The sequence below is a fragment of the Stegodyphus dumicola genome, chromosome 8, assembly GCF_044657685.1.
Source record: "Stegodyphus dumicola isolate Sdum_Otavi_A_Nest chromosome 8, ASM4465768v1".
Classification (NCBI taxonomy): domain Eukaryota; kingdom Metazoa; phylum Arthropoda; class Arachnida; order Araneae; family Eresidae; genus Stegodyphus; species Stegodyphus dumicola.
The window spans coordinates 144,098,390-144,113,752 of NC_140775.1; positions in this window are offsets into that span (position 1 = coordinate 144,098,390).

The window sequence follows — 15,363 nt, forward strand, 5'->3', positions numbered from 1 at the left end:
CATAAAAGTCCATGTTTGAGAGCAAGCCCACATATTTCACTGCGATAGTGACATCAGAAATCTGAGATAGCCAATTCGTAACAATGATCTCCAGGCATCATTTGCCTGCAGAACTACGATAGAAAGCCATATAGGGAGGACAAAGTCAAACAGAAATGGCCAGATGGCTAAATGTGAGTCCTTCTGTGGTTCATAGACTTTGGAGGCAATTTCAAATCACAGACTCGGCACCTAGGAAGTTCAGCCAAAGATGACCAAGTGCTACGACGAGCGCCGATGACCGATATTTGACATTATGTGCACTCAGGAATAGAACCGCTACACCGACTCTTCTTAGATCCTCCCTTGCTGCAGCCACCGGAAAGTTGTTGTCAACGTCAACTGTGCGTAGAAGGCTTCACGAAGGTGGTCTGTATGCGAGGCGACCAGCCATTAGTATGCCGCTCACGACAAGCCATAGGAGGGACCGTTTTCAGAGGGCACAACTAAATGTCCACTGGACGCCTGATCAATGGAGGGCGGTTCTCTTTACGGATGAGTCCAGGTTTAGTCTAGAAAGCGATAGTAGGCGTTATTTTATATGGAAAGAACCTAGAACCCGTTATCATTCGTCAAATATCCGTAAAAGAGATGCATACGGAAGAGACAGTGTCTGTGTTTGGGGTGGCATCTCTTTGGGTAGAAGCACAGACCTCCATGTCTTTTCAAGAGGAACCGTGAATGCTCAGATTTATAGAGATGACATCCTTGATGTTTATGTGCGCCCATATTCCGGGGCAATAGGTGATGCTTTCTTGTTACAGGACAACAACGCAACACCACACAGGGCTCGGATCGTAGATGATTATCTTCAACAGGAAACAACTATGCGCATGGAGTGGCCAGCTCGATCCCCGGACTTGAATCCTATCGAGCACGTTTGGGATGCTTTAGGGAGACGTCTAACTGCTCTCAATCCGCCCCCACAGACCCTTGTCGCGCTTGCAACTGCTTTGCAAGAGCAATGGCTTTCGCTTCCTATGGAACTGATAGACCGCATAATTGAAAGCATCACACATCGCTGTATGTGCTGTATTGCTTCTAGAGGAGATCATATTCCATATTGAAGCTACTTTTCCTATAGCAAACTGACACCTTCGATTTATTCATTTTATACATGTGCTAATTTCTATACTACCATATTTGTCTGTTAATTTCTTTTTATGTTATTTGATACCTTACTATGTGTTGTATATTGTGGGTACGTTTCATTAAATTCTACATGTAACTTTTTCAGTAATCGTGATTTTTGTGATTTTTCCTTAATTTATGATAACCAGTGTATTAGAATCATATCTGGCTAGCGTCAGAATGTCCGGAGTTCGAATCCCGGGGTGGGCATTGCTGATTCATCAAGTTTCTCGGCTTCAAATATTTTAAAAGACTCTGCAGTTTTATACCATGGAAGTTAAATGAATGATGCTCCATCGAACTGACAGCAACTTCCCATTCTGACGGGATGCAGATTTATTTCCATACTGAACATTTAACATCAGCATCTAGCTGTTGAAAACAAAACAATGCCGCAACAACTCGCAACAAACCAAGGGATTCAAATGGGGGAAAAGTTTACATTGCGGAAAAAGAGCAAGAATGAGGGAATGTGGCTATGCACTTAGGCAATCTTTGGTTTCCAGAATTATCTCTGGTTCTCATTGTGTCAAAAAGCAGAAAGGAACCAAGGTCGCCAGATCATAGCTAAGCACCGAACTTCTGAAACTTGAAACTAAACGTTATTAATAAATTACATGTAAAAGAGTATTATAAGCAGTTTAAAATGACTATAAATTATTGTACAAGTATTGATCCCGAAGTTTTCAATAAATCGAGATTGACTACAAAGTTTTGGCATACTACCAAACCCATGATTGCCTAGAGAGCCTTATAACCGACTAGGTTTCAGAAGGCCATGGCCTAAGGCCCCAGATTTTATGGAGCCGCAAATTTATCCTATAATTCCTCAGAACTCTCCTCCCTACGTAAACAAGGAAAGTCGGTTTTAAAGGTTCAGGGAAAATGGTGACTCACACTACCTCAATCAGGCATGAAAAATTTTCCATTCTTGGGGAAGCTCGCCAAACAATTTCCTTTAAAGTCGTAGGAAGGGAGGACCTTTGAATGTCATACATAGGAATGGGAGAAACACTGGGAGTATACTAGTGTTTTCTAAGAACTCTAACAGATGGCAGCACTTCTTTAATTTCAGAGAGCACCTAAGTCGCGGCTTGAACATTTGTAGCGTAGAAAATAACATTCATTTATAAATTTATATTTTGAGTCTTGCAGTACTTTTCCACACTTATAGTATATATTACCACACTGCAAAATATACGGAATATAATATCAAGTACTAATGAAAACAAATCATACAATGCAAGAGTGGTACTAATTACTTTTTCGCATAATATTTTCCTTCTACTTCGTTTTAATTCACTTAAGCTTTAAAAAGTTGCCAGTTTTATGCAAGCGTAGAAGTTAGCATTCCTAAATAAGTATTACAATTTATATTAACCGAATCATTGAGCTAAAAGTATCTTAAGTGGTAGTTCTAGAAGACAAGCTGAACTCCCTCACCAACGAATTTCTGATGACTAAGAAATAATAGCATAGGACATTTTATTGAAACCCGCGAAGTTCAAAATGCAAGATAATCTTTTACTATTGTCGAAACATTGAAATAATATTTATGACTTAATAAGCCGCTATATAAATTTAAGAACACGAAATTAAACACAAAAATGATTCAGAAATACATTTATATATGCTTAGCCTACTCCTTCCTATTTCTCATGAAACCCCAAATATCTCGAGAAACAATAGTTACAGAAAATCCCTATTTGAGAAACACTGCATGAGAATATAAAATCAATCATATATTAAAGTATCAATGATTTGAATACAGATTTTAAAATGTCAAGTGCACAGTATTTACCATATTGTTCAGAAATACATCGCAATGCTTTAAAAAAACTTTAGAAAAAAGTCGAAAATATTATTAAAGTGCATAATTATGTTAATTTAATCTTGTTTTAAAACATCCTTCACTACAGTTAGAAAGATTCATTCTCCAATAAGATACCATTCATAAGTTCATTACCCAGAAATTTTCATTCATTATGAATTATATGTCTCATAAAACCACAGTATCTGGTATTCATTATGCTGTTGATCCTGTTGATTCAGTTTTGGCAAGCCATGCCAAACTCCACACAAAGGTGTTGATTTTGCTTGATAGTGCTCCAACACTTAAAGGCTATCTCGTAGTCCTTAAGGCTATTGGTTCAACTCATTGCAAACTTTTATTCATAATCATGAACAGCACTAAAAACTTATACAGAAAAAAAATTACAGACGTCCACCTTCAGCACACCCAACACCAACACATGTGGTGAACGAAAAAACACATGGTCAACAACTCTTTAGTCAATGTTACAGTTACATATGAAAATTTAAAAACAATAACACAGCAAAACAAAATAGTTCATAATCAAGAATAGCTTTAACTTTGTTTGGCAGAGGTTGCGAACCAGAAGGCGTAATGAGATACCCCAAAAATTCAATTTCTTTAACCCCAAATACAGACTTTGACACATTTAAGCATAGGCCATATTTATCAAGCCTTTCGAAAATTAAGCTCAGATGTGTTTTATGCTCATCCTCAGATGACGAGGCGATTAAAACATCATCAAGATAAGGAAAACAGAAATCAAGCCCTCGAAACACCTCGTGTACAAATCTTTGAAAGGTTGAGGGAGCATTTCGGAGACCAAAACTCATAACGGTAAACTCGTACAGTCCAAATGGTGTAATAATGGCTGTTTTTGGTTTATCCTCCTCAGCTATGGGTATTTGATAGTATGCTTTGAATAGGTCTAATTTTGAGAAAATTGTTTTCCCACTCAAGATTAAATGAAAATCCTCAATCCTAGGAATCGGGTATCTGTCCGGAATAGTCTGCTCATTCAGACGTCTATAATCACCACAGGGTCTTAAAGTTCCATCTTTCTTTGTAACCAGATGCAGAGGACTAGCCCACTGTGATTTAGATGGCCTGATTATACCATTGTCTAACATGAACTGAAACTCTTGTTTTGCCAAATTCAGTGTCTTAGCATCAAGCTGCCGAGCACGAGAGTAAACTGGCTGTCCTTTTGTAGCAACATAGTGATGGACCTTATGTTTCACTTTGGTGTTCAATAAATTGGGCTTCGTAGTATCAGGGTACTTTCGCAACAGCTCAGAGAATTTTACAGAATTGCTCACTGTGCTAATCGCAGTATTTTCAGTTACTGACATTACATCACTATGTACAAACATATTTGTCACACCATCAATTACTTTTCTCTGGCGAATGTCAAGCAATAAGTGAAACTGATTCAGAAAATCGGCACCTAAAATTCCTCTGTTTACTTTTGCTACAACAAATGGCCATTGGAATGGGCGACGTAGTCCGAGGTCCATGGTCAACACCTTACTTCCAAACGTTGGGATTTCAGTCCCGTTAGCTGCGTATAGCTTGTATGAAGTGCAGGTACTTTTAGATTTCGTATCAGCTGGAATCAAGCTGATATCTGCTCCACTGTCAATAAGAAATTTGATTCCTGTTTTTCTGTCTTTGATAAAAAGGCGAAATTTGCGGCAATTAATGTTTCCAGTAGCAGCAGGGCTTGCCGCTGATTCTACTGCTAGTTGCAGTTTTCCGGCTGCTTCCAACTGCAGGGAGGTTTGCATTTATCAGGGTAGCATTTTTTTCCAAATTTGAAATGGAAAAAACAGTATTTTCCATCTGGGTCAAAACGCTTGCGGGATCTGCTGCGGCTCCTATTTCTTTGATGGCTTTGACTTCGTCGTCTGTCTCTTGTGTGTTGAACACTCAGAGTCGCAATTTGTTGCTCAAGTGAAGAAATTTTTTTTTAGAAACATATCATATGGGCCAGCTTCTTGGACCACACTCGCAAGCTCTATCCGGGGATTCATCTCAAGAATTTTATCGGCCATTGTGGCCAACTTATCAGTACCTTCATCACTAACAATTAAAATGTTTTTTACTTGGTCTGGCAGTTTCTCCATCCATAAGGTTCTCAGAATTTTTCAGACACATCATCAGCATCTCCAAGGACACACATTTTTCGGAGTAGTTGGCTGGGCTTTAGGTCTCCCAATTCTAGTCCAGTTAGCAATCGCTTGATGCGTTTGTTTTCACTTTCTTTAAAAGTGCTCAGAAGTCTTTCTTTAGCGGCTGAATATTTGTTTGGCGTGTCGTCTCGAATGATGTCCCAAATGTTTTCTATAAATTTGGGTTCAAGTTGTGCAACCAGGTAATTAAATCTTGTGTCTTCGGAAGTAATTCCACTGATTTTAAACTGTGCCTCTACGGTGAAAAACCACATTTCAGGTTTCTCTACCCAAAATGGCGGTATCTTAACACTCACTTTACTAGCTTCAAGTTTTGAAGTTGATGCAGATTCACTGTCCAATGGCATGTTTGCAATTTTAAGTCAAACTAAAACATTAGCATTCCTAATAAAACACGGGTCACCAGATATTAGTTCAACTCATTGCAAACTTTTATTCATAATCATGAACAGCACTAAAAACTTATACAGAAAAAAAATTACAGACGTCCACCTTCAGCACACCCAACACCAACACATGTGGTGAACGAAAAAACACATGGTCAACAACTCTTTAGTCAATGTTACAGTTACATATGAAAATTTAAAAACAATAACACAGCAAAACAAAAATGTTCTGAAAATTCACACACTTAATTTTAAAAAATTAAATGCACATTATTACAGTTATTAGCAATGACAAATAATTATTACACTTTTCTTTCATAATTTAAATTGATTTTTTTACCAATGTCTGGGCTATCACCAGGCCACTGAAATGCTAAGTTCAAATCCAATGTATTGGACTGGTGCAGCCATCTACTGACAAGATAGTGAAATGCAAAGTGTTCTAACAAGGCCATTCAGCAGTGCAGATTTCGGCTTTTCTGTCATACATCTTATTCTCCACTCCTGGGTCCAGGAAATCTCTTTTTATTTATTAAACTGAAGCATTTGTTTTAAGTTATAGTGACAATAATGTCAAGATATCATCTTAAAAAAAAGCTTTTACAAACTGGTCAGCGCCGGCTGTTAAGACTAGTAGTAACAGATCTGCACGAAATAAAATTGGCTCAGTCATTTCATAATGTGCTGCTGCGTCCTCAGTCATGTCAAGCCGTTTGCAACCTGCTCAATACCTTCATAACGTTTTTTCCACGGCAGTAGAAGCACAGCTACAAACTTCCGCGGTCAAAGCGCTGTTACTCTTATTCAACATTGTATGTATTGGTATGTATATTTCCTCTTTCATTATTTGTTTAGCACCTGACAATATGTTTAGATCATATGTCCTCCTACATAAGCCTACGCATTAGCTGTAGTTTAACTGTGTTCATATAATGCTATAACAAATTGTCTTTCCCTTTTTACTCGAGGTGATGTGTGTACTTAAGCCTTCTGTAATACTTTCGTGTTTCGTCACCATTAAACTGTTTTTGTGCTACATGCCGTCAATTCAACAGAATTCATACAATCATCATAGCCCTAGTATCTTCAGACGAGTTAGCATTTAAACTCTATATGGCCAAGACCTCAGGACGGAGTCCAAATCGAGCGGCATCTGGTGACAGAAATGGTTTCAGAGGCAGTAACGAAACTTTTTTTTCCCTTTGGAATCCGATGTTTTATGGATCACTATTCTAAATGGACTGTAATTTAGGGAACTACGCAGAAAACTGAGAAAATAATTTTAGACGCTAGTCCTATACAAGTGTATTAAGTGTATTAATTCGTATCCAGTAAACTAAATACGAAGTCATTTCGATGAACAAAAAGAGCGTTTAGATATCGATTTTGAAAACATAGGCTTGTCTTATCTCAGAAAAATTAACTGTATAAAAAACATTTTTGACTACTGAAACTGCAGAGTGAGCAAAAGAGCTAATGACCATAGTTTTATCAATTCTGTGCATGTGGCACCTCGCGAATAGAAATTGTAACCGCTTGCTATATACAAATGGCGACATCTTATGGTAAGCATATAATCGCGTCTTATAAGTTTGCGGCCTTTTGTGAATGACAACTTTTATATTTCCAAAGGATAATGCAATCATTTTATTACTTTTCATTTCATAAGCACTTACTAAGCACCCTTCACATTTTTCCCCCGCAACACAGAGGCTTAATTTACTATTTTTTCTACATTTTTATTTATTGTTTAGGTTGATTTTTACACTATAGACGTTACGCTTTCTCTAAAATGATAGAAAAAGAGCGATTATTCAGAGCAATCAGCAGATAATCAAATGAACTCACTACTGGCACAAGAAAAAATGTAATTCAAATCGCTAAAGAATTTGAAAATATATATTGAATACATCTGAACCCAGAGAAGAAACCTTAACTGAGATTAAAAAGGATATATTGCAAATTACATGGATTTCTGGATCGTTGCAACTAAAAATCAATTTTGTGGGAATGATATATGAATGAAAGAAAGGGTCAGTTTTAGAATACTCCCAATTGTTCGTTTCTCAAAATTTTACAAATTTCATGATTGAAATGAAAAATAATAGTCAGAGACACTTGCAATAATTGTGAAACACTTCTCTTATTGAAATGAATTGTTTTCTTGGTGTTAAACTAATTATTTTGAAAAAATATACAAGTTACAATATTAAGGTTCAGTGAATGACGTCATAGGATGCATATCATGGACCTTATAAGAGATAGACTAGCCTATTTGGCAGTGCGCGCGTCACCGACATGTCCGCCAGAAAGAGTACGGGACGATCTGGTTTACTTTAACACTGAAACCTATGGCGTTTGTATCACGTAACTGTTTTTAATTATTAAATGTGATACGTTGTATAGTGATGAGATTATGAAAGTCAGGTGTTTTTTTTTTTTTTTTTTTTTTTTTTTTTTTTTTTTTTTTTAAATAGTATTTAATATATCTCATTAAAGCAGTTTTTACTGCATTTCGCGCATTTTTTTCACGCGTAATTCTTGTACAAACATGTTTACTTTAGTAAAACGGTAAAAACTCTAAGTACAAAATTTATGAACTTAATTTTGCGTAAAAATAAAGTAAAATGAAATAAGATTCATAGTACGTGATGCTTTGAAATAAATAAGGTAAAATTAAACAAGATCTGATAATTTTTTTAAAAAATTTAATGAACATTTTCAGAACTTTAATAACATTACAAAACGATTATTTATTTTATTATATAATCACTAAATTGTTAACATTAAAGTGGATTATTTATTTTAGTAATTTATAAAATTCGAAGCATAAAATTTTATGAGTGTAATGAAAGAAAAAAAGATAAAATAAAATCTAGAAGCACTCAGATTTTATATTACGGCCAAAAGGAACCTTTTTTTAGCGTTTTGTGTGTTACCTATATTTATTGAATATCATATTCTTCGCCCGTAAACCGCATACATTTGAAAACAGGATATCTTTAGAATTTCCGCACTGGAGACAAAAATGTTATTTTCCGTATATTGTTACGATTGCTCGCTTTGATTGGTTGAGTTTGTTAATCAAAAATTCGTTAAAGTTTTACAAAATATGAAATAGATTAAAACAAATTCGAAATTCGGCCGCCCATATGACCATGTTCGGGTGGAGGATTACATTATTCAAAATTTGATGGCTCTAGATACCGTCGTTTTTGTCCCAGTGTGAGAAACATACATGTATTCATGCAGATTCTTCATGATTTAATTTCTTTAAATATAATACAGGGCGATAATATTTAGTAACAACAATTTGCAAGGAGACACGGACATTTATAGTGAAACAGAGCAAAATGCCGCTTCGAGCTAATGAATTAATTTAACAGTTAATAAAAAAAATCTTATGCAGAACTAAAAATGAATTTAAAAAATAATCACTATAAAATACAAGCAAAATTAATTATTATTGTTAAATACAATTTTGATATTAGAATTAAATGTATAAAAATTAAGATGTCAAAAGTGTTTATCACTATGATGTATTATGAAATATAATTGAAATAAAAATTCCTTTATAGAAATTGTGCTATAATACTCATCTATAATTTTTAAAAGAAGCAGCACAATTTAGAATTTTAAACAAAACTTTCAAAAATTCGTTTTTATATATTTTAGTATTTTTTACTTATTTACACCAATAAAAAGCATAAAAATTGCAAAAGAAAATTGCTTGTTTGAAATTTTCTATTAGTTCAGATTTAAAATATTATTTTCTAAAAGAAGTAGTTACAAATTTCCTTATAACATAGGAAAGGCTCCTGAAAACATGCAATAGCTTTATAATTATTTGGAACGTTAATTATGCTTGATAAATATGCTAAATTTTTAAAAATCTAAAAATCAATCTCAATTTCAAAAATAAAAATATGTAGAAATTCTAATTTGTGAAATGAGGCGCTACAACCAGCTTTTTTTTTTTTTTTTTTTTTTTTTTTTTTTTTTTGACAATTATACACGTTGCAATAGGCAACCACTGTTAAATTTCTGCAATTCGTCCCTACGCCTCCGGATGTGATCAAGGTGACAGCCGGGAACGCCTCAGACGAAGGAGAAAACCCATTTGGGTTAGTCTATTTCTTATAAGGTCCATGATGCATATGCGCGATATAAAATGAATGACAAAGCGCGGAAAAGATACTCCATAATGTGTGTGAACGTCTCAGCGCGGCTAAGAACTAACTACCATTTCTGATAATAAAACCTTTCATGCGAGGGTGCAACAGTGGATATAAAATGGAGTATCGAATGAAAACTAAAGTGTTCTGATTCAAGCTTGGAAAATGTACGTACAAACAAGTCATTATATGGTGAAACAAATTTATAGAGATGAAACTGCATCTTTAAAATATATTCATAAATGTTTTAAACATTTTCAGAATGGATAAGATTTCACTGATAACATTGCTCGACGTCTAGTAGCGACTAAACTATTGAAAAAAATGAAGCAGATATTTGCCAAAAAGAGTAACCATGAATGTTAACATGTACTAGGATGTTCAGGTAAGTTTACAACAAAGCATCCGTCAGGTGCGTAAAGAAAACACCGAAGTGGACTATCGGTTCCTTAGGCCATGATTTTTTAACGCAAAGCCCCAGTTGGTCCTTGTCATGAAGCAGTTTATGGCCTGTAGAAAATTTGCAGCTTTCGGTCGTTCACCGTACCACTCTTGATCTAGTACACTTCTTTTCGTTTCGGCACTTGAAACGAGCTCCAAAAGAGAATGATTTTCGGATATTTCAGCCATTCAAACGCGTTTGACGAGGGTTCTTTACGCGGTACCGAAAGAGGGCTTTAACCACAATTTTCAGGACTTGTACGGTGGTCATCAAATCTGCATTGCAAACGAAGGACATTGAAGGAATACAAACGTTTTTCCTAATTTAGCACCTTTTATTTATAAACATATTCACAGCATTTTATTATCATAGCTTCTATTAAAAAAATGTCATATTCTTAGCACTGGCCTAATATAAAACTAAAAAAGTAAAATTTTGGGAAATGTTCTGATTAAAACCCAAATTTTATATTTGCGAAATATTTTGAATCTCACTGAAATAATATTACAGCAAATGGTGATAATACACAAAATTCCTGACATGTTAAGACAAAAATGTTAAAAATATAATAGGGGGATCGGAAAGTAATGTCGTTTCTGCGCATGTTGACAACAACAAGCTAAGGGCAGAAAAGGAAGCAAATCATGTCAAACACTCTTAACCAACCTTGGTCGACCATCCAAGAACATTTAAAGCAGAATGGAAAAATAAGCAGGTTTTTGAGTCCCCTATAATCTGTCCGAAAAGAACAAAGTCAACCTATCCATCACATGCAACGTATTGCTTCAACGGCACCATACAGAACCGTTTTTTTTTTTTTTTTTTTTTTTTTTTTTTTATCGTTTGATTAGTGGAGACAAAAAAAAAAATAAGTCCTATATGACAAAAACTCAAAAGGCAGTTTTAATAGGGGTTACAAAGGGTTTACATCCCGAAAAGGCGCTTCTGGGTGTTTGATGGAGTATTCGCGGAATTGTTCATTTTGAATTGCTGAAACCTGGAAAAACTAATGTAGATTTTATTGTGAACAATTGGATCTAGTGAACCAATCTTTAATCGAAAAATATCTGGCGATTGTCAACGGAAAAGGCGTCGTTCTGCAACACGACAATGCAAGACCGCACTGTGCAAGACGAACACTGGAAAAATATAATGAATTGGGGTGGGAGGTACTGCCTCACCCACCATATTCGTCCGATATCGCACCTTCGGATTTCCAGTTATTCCGATCCCTACAACATTTTCATAGTGACAAAAAATTTGAAAATTTGGATCATGTCCAAAATGCCTTCTCGACATATTTTACTCAAAAACCAATTGATTTTTATCGGTCTGGAATTGAAATCGGCATATTAGATGGCAAAAGGTTGCTGATAACGAGGGTGATTATACTATTGATTAAAAAAAAAACTTGTTACAAATTTATTCGTTTGAATTTAATGTAAGAAAGCGACATTACTTTCCGATCCCCTTATTATTTCATCCATCCCAAAATCTACACATTGGTGGAAAGTTTATCACTGTGTGGAGGCAAAATGTTGTTAATGCAGTACATTCAAACAAAGACAATCAGATTTGGGATCAAATCATTTGTCTTAGGTATTATTCCATCCGAAGTTTATTACTTATGATGAGTATGTTATGTCAGCTATGAAAATGAAATTATAAGCAAATCATGGATTTATTAAAAAGTTTGGTACTTTACCCGTTTTGCTGGCGCAAACGATAAAGACGACAATAATGGTACAACTGATGCCAAACGGAATACCTTTGCTGGTAACCTTTTACGCCTCATTTTCAAAACAAGTCGCAGCCATTTCTTACCAGGTTGATTGTTTCTTTCAATACTGGCATACAATTACATAGAATACAATACTGTCATACAATTATAAAGATAATTAAATTTCATGCCCTAAGACCATTCGAGGTAATTAAATCAATTAGGATGCAATCACACCGCTCACCCGAAGGCGAAAATATAGAAAAGGCAAAATAAAGGGTTAAATTCATCAATTCTAATGCGAATGCATTAGCGAAGTAAAGCACTGCAATTTTACATAATTTCTGAGTAAGCTATTCGTACGAATTGAAATAATTCTTGCATTTAAACTTGTGTTCCAAATTAAGATTTAACTTGAAATTAATGTAGATAATTATTGAGAGAATTATATTTTTGTAGAGTAATTTACGTGAGATGAGATCACTTGGAGTCACGTGATATGAACCGGCGAATCAAATTTATTTTCTTTATTTATTTGCTTTTTACAAAATTTTAAACCATATTAAAATGTTTATGCCTTCAAAATAAAAAATTCTTAGAACTAACATTTGTTAACAATTTTATGTGTATACTGTATGTTGTCGCCAACAAAGTCTGCTTGGCGAGATTTGCGCCGGCGAAACGGAAAAGTACCAAAAGTTTTGATAAGGGATGTACAGAAGTCTAACTCTTTTTACTATTCTGCATAAAGCTAGACCGACACTGTGTGGACAGTGGCACCCCCCCCGGGGGGCCGACGTAGAGAACTCTGCGAAGCTACTGGCTAGGATCTGTACCTAGGTAGTCTCGGCCACGGGGGTATAAAATTTATGAACTTGATAATTCAGAAGACCCTGGGAAAGGTCACTTATTGGCCGGCCTCGGGGTCTGGCATGTTCTGAGCGGTATGGAACCGTAGCCGGAGGGCTAGGTTGTCTCGGTTTGCTGGGTAACGGCTCACTGCGACGGGCTCGCTCATGCGACTGGCAGGAGCAATTGACGACCAGTGCTGCCTGGTGTCGTATCCAGGTGGTGCGCTGCTTCCCTGGAAGGGTAATAGTGGAGGATGAACCTCCACGAAGTGCCCTAAGGGGGAGTAGACCCGTAATGTGATTTAGTTCACGGGGCGGGGCAGCCTATAACCTTGTTGTGGACAGTGGCAAATATCAGTAATAAATTTTAAAACGTTATTAGTGATACGATAAAAGAAAGGTAAATATATTGTAGACTTTCACGTTAAAGAACTTATTGATAAAAATTTCCCTGTGGCACTAAAAAAATAATCAGATATTTTAAATATAGATTATAATCAAATGGTGAGGAAGAATGGAATAAATGGATACAGTTCTAAGTACCACACTCATTCAGTAAAAAAAAAAAAAAAAAAAAAAAAAAAAAAAAAAAAGCCTCAAATAGCATAAAAAATATATTTCATTTATTGGACATCTATGTCTGGAATGCTTATTCTTTATTCAAGTTAAAAATTGAAAAAATATAATAATTTATAAATATAATGTAAAATCTTACCTCGAAATAATCTGACTAATTCTAAAACTTATCCATACTCCAGACCACAAACCATTGCTACATATTTGGTCATATTAATTCACAATACCTTACTGAAATGCACTTTCTTTCGGTTTATAAAACTGGTACAGGTTATTTTTAAGTTTCTAGCAGTAATTTTAACTTTTAAACATGCTTTACTGTCTATTCTCGTTTCCCACCTACTATTCCCTACCAGAATAAGTTTTTAGTATCGCGTTGCATGTAAATGACGTAGAAAGAGTACTTAAAGGAAGGTTTCGCTTACTTCAGCAGAAGAGCTTAGGAGTCCTTAGCGGCTCGTGTTTGCCGTCAAGCTACTTTGTTTTTGAAAGCGAATTACGCTCGGCCGTATTGTACGCGCCTGCTGATATTCTCCGGTTAATTTAATTAAGGGCCAACTACGGTAGATAATTTTGTACAGCTTCGGCTAAGTTCGGTTTAGTTTAGCATTAGATTAGTTTCTTTTTTCTTATCTTGAGTTAAATCCCAAGTGGAGAGCCCAAGAAAGGGGCCATCTGTGTTCTTAGTTTGAGATAATAAAGGGTGAGTTTAACCCATCTCTGGACTTTACGTCGCTACATAGTTCAAAAAGGTTTCTACTACATTAAGCATAGACAAAGAGATATAACACTGGGACCCGAACTATCATTGAACCATGTCTCTGGAGTTAGGAAAGTTTACTTTGACCGCTTCTAGACTCCAAGTCCCGCCGGCACCAGAAAACCCGATGGAAGAGTTCCCAATCATCAACCACACAACGCGGGCTGCGATGAAATCAACTGCTACTTTGGTTGACAAAGGTTCTGTCATGTCCTTTCTGGAGCAGTTGGAACTCCATATTGCATCCTGTTCCGGAACCACAGAAAGTAACAATCGCTACGACAAACTTCAAAGGGCAAGCTCTCATTTGACTTAAAGGAACTGGAAAGTTCCTGTTGGGCAAACCAGGTTCCGAAACGTATAGCTGGAATATGTTTAAGAGTGCTCTGCTAAAAACGTTTCCAGTAGTCAAAGCTCAAGCGAAAGCAAAGCTCTTCAGTAAATATGAAGTCAAGGTGAAAGAACTGAAGGATTATATTCTACGAAAAATCCAAGTATTCAATTTATTGTATAGAAAGAGGCCAGACAGCAAATTAATCGAAATTATTTTACCATGTCTGCTTCCTCCAATAAGCACAGACAAAGTAGTTAGAAACATTACAAAATGATTCGGCGAAAAGAACGGATTCACTGAGAAAATATGTGGTACGTCCTAATGATGCCAGGAGTGAACTGCAATATCAACGTCAAGGCTGCAACGCTAGACTATGCATTTCTCTATGGAAAAAATCATAATGATTAATGTATTAATAAAGGTTATTGCTCAATGTACTGTAAAATTACTAATGTCTGTCATATTTATTACTTATTGTAAAGTACACCAACAAATGGGTACTTTCTGGTTATCCCTAACCCCACCAAAAAGTTAACAAAGTATTCATGATAACAGTGCAAATAGTTTTGTGGCAAACACCCAATGTCGCTCAAAAATATTTATGCGGCAATCCAAGTATGACCATAGCAGAGATATGTTTACATAGATCTGCACATTTGAAATGTCATTTTTCAGACAACAGATGCTCGTTAATTTGAACTCAAAAGATTCTCAGAAAAGAATTCAAATCATCCAATATTAAGAGAAAATATAACTTTAAAAATGTATCACCGAAGAAGAAAAATCTAGTATATATAACCAGAAAATATACACTGAAGTGCCACAGAATTAGGGACAGACATGGCTATGCAAATCTTGCAGCGGTTTGCCGTATTTATGCTCATGTGAGGGTGTTGTGGTTACTATATACTACGGTTTGTTAATCAGTCGTTTCAACTGCCAGT